Here is a 3,112-nt window from a genome sequence, read left to right as displayed (position 1 = left end):
GGGGGGGGGGGGGGGGGGGTGGCAGAAAGGGGGTGAGTCAAAATAACACTGCTCAACCTTCTGTGCTGTTTGTGGCGGAGAGTCCATTGAGGGTTTCTATGGCAACCCACAGAAAACCCACCATCTTCGTCCAGATGAGGTGATGATGCAGTGGTCTGTCTCTGCCAAGTGTGTAGCTCGCCTCTCTATCATCCAGTATGCTTTAGTTTATGTGTCCAAGCAAATATAAAGCTCTGTCATGCTTAGTTTAAATAAAGCGCCTCCTAATATCTGTGAAGAAAGTCGATTTACTCACCTGTAAAGGGTCGATTTTTACACTCAATGAAGCAAATACTCTAAAACTTTGATACTGTGGCTATTTTGAGAAGCAGCTTGCATAACAGATTGCGACAAAATCATTTTAGCACACTTAAAACAGTCTGAAAGTTGCATCACAGCAGCGTTTTGCATGAACATTCCTCCTCGAAATGTGAGGGACAATTTCTGAAGTGCGGTGTTTCAGGGTGCTTTATCTCGTCCACGATTTAAATCCCCTCCCTTTCTTCCCCATGTTTAATTAATCGCCTTTATATTTTTGGATCTCCGCATGACAATGTAAGTCTGTCATGAATCTGGACATGACTCACTGTTAGCAGAGCTTGGTGCTTCTGTGAAATGACAACAAGGATAAACAAGATGTCAAAAAAGCCTGCTGTGAATCGGGGGTGAGCATAGTATGCCACTGATTTTCATGCCTCATGGTCCTGTCTTAAAATGCTCTCGACTCTTTGGCCTTTTAGGAGTGGAGCTATTCTATATTTAATTTTCTATATATATATATATATATTTTTATGTTATATTAATGTTTTTCCACAGGTTTCTAATCTCAGGAGGCTGGAAAGGCACAGACAGAGTGGGCATAAAACACAGTGGATAACAGGAAAAGGCATTTAAGTAGTTACATTTAATGTCCCAAATGATTGATTGCTATCTTAATCTGGAACTTCCTTACATAGCTTTATTTAACACTTTCCAGGTTTTTTTAATATTAATAAATATAATGTAATACTAGAAATGTTATTTTGTTGCGTGCAATCCATTACTCTCACAAGGAGTCAGGAACTGCCTAGAAGAGGAGAGTAGTCTTAAATAAATGTGATCTTTTGAGATTATTGCATATTTCAACAGCCTGAATTGTCTTTAAATGATGGGGGTCTATTCACCGTATACTATTACCAAAAAACCTCCTCAAGAATGAGGGAGGTCAGTTTAGAGCTTGTTTGATGTGCAAATGTCAAGCTGCCAGCAGTTACAACAGACTTTTCATTAACATTCACATTGGAGCAATAATTCAACAAGCCAGCTGATGTGAATAGAGAGAAACCAAATCCTTACAGTAACATCTCAGCATTGATAATTAAACACTTAGTTGTTGATGTACTGCCTATATTTTTTAAATCTCACTTTCACATTTTTACCTGAGAAGATTACTATATAGGATATTTTCTATATATATCTGCTTTTCAATTCAGTCGCTGGCAAAGACCTTGTAAACAGTGATGCAGTGTGGAGTCTCTTTCAATAATTTCCTTACAATAATGTACCATACAGTATATCATTTACTATAAAATTGGAAAATGTTTGATTTATTGAGACCCACAAAGAGATTTGAATAAATTATTAATACAGCTTTGGGGAAGAAATTAAGTTTTAAGTTTTTAATATTCACAGTTAGTTTCACTGCATATTTTAAATATTTAGGTTATTTTTTCCTATAATGGTATGCATGAGCTTTATAATGTTCGATTACTGTGGAAAGAGGTTACAAAAGGTCCTCAAAATTGTCATTAGGTGGGAGTGATATAAAGTGTAACAAAATCATCTGCCCAACTGAAATGACACATTTTTAGTTAAACCTTTCTGAACCCCTAATAAAGAAAGGGAAGTATAGTCGAGTGTTATATAATTTCCTAATCTTGTTAATTATTTCATAAAATCAGACACAGTATGCTAAGTTAAATAGCAAATGCAGTCAGACTCATGCTGTGTAAACAGTCTGTGGGCTTTGATAGCGTCTGATTAAGATTTCTGACTTGAAACTATTTCTGACTCCAAAGTGTTCTGTATGAAATCTTTCAAAGCCCACACTGAGTTCATGCAAGCCCGGGACAACTGTTCTGCCCTCACAGCCATGTGGAGGCTTTGGCTCGGACTGCCATCACCTTTGACTTCACCTGTGCACCATTCCAGGAATAACTTGAAAGACTCTTACAACTAAAACCATTAGGGAGTTAAAGCATCTGTGTTAGTCTCCATTCCATTTTAAAACAAAACCACCCAGGTGGTTACGTCTAAGATAATCTTCTGCTTAAAATGCCTCTGTGTACATCTGATGTATGTATCTTAACCTCACTCATAATAAAAATATGACATTCATTTCATACGGACCCTGTGCTAAAACTACATTGGCATTTCCTGTAAAACACCTGGGAGCTAGCACGTTCACAAGTGTGTCTCAAAAGTTTTATTATAATAAATATACTTATGTATGTACATTATCTGACACAGCAGTCTGTATATACAAACCCTCTATTCACATGTTGCAATGTATACATTCAACACTGTATGCGAGAAAACCCCTGAAAAGGAACATGAACAGGTGTACAGTGAACGGGTGCATTATTAGAAGACTGTGGTATCTCAGGTCCCAAGGCTCTCATGAAGCACATTGTGATATAATGCAATGGAGTAAGATTCAGGCCTACTACAATCTGGCTATAGTACAGATTATTTGAAAGTATTAATATTGTGCTAACAGGAGTGTGGAACAGTGCAGATTTGATCACACCCAACCTGTGTGATGTGGAGAACTTAATTGTAACACTGGCTCCCATACAACCTGACCTGGCTAGATGACCCCCTGCTCTCTGGAACATATCTGACTTTTGAATTCATAAACTGAAAGCACCAATCAGCAGAACATCAAGGGGAATACTTAACAGTAGGCTACATTTACGCTTGAGCTTTTCCACTAATCCACTTGGATTACGTGTTGTTCATATCATCCCGATGGCCAGACACTGTCACGTAATGTCAGGACGACCCCCCCCCCCCCCCCCCCCCCCCCCCCCCT

This window comes from Micropterus dolomieu, linkage group LG07, assembly GCF_021292245.1.
Source record: "Micropterus dolomieu isolate WLL.071019.BEF.003 ecotype Adirondacks linkage group LG07, ASM2129224v1, whole genome shotgun sequence".
In the NCBI taxonomy this organism is placed as follows: domain Eukaryota; kingdom Metazoa; phylum Chordata; class Actinopteri; order Centrarchiformes; family Centrarchidae; genus Micropterus; species Micropterus dolomieu.
The sequence above is the reverse complement of the archived record's forward strand: the minus strand, read 5'-3'. Positions refer to the sequence as shown.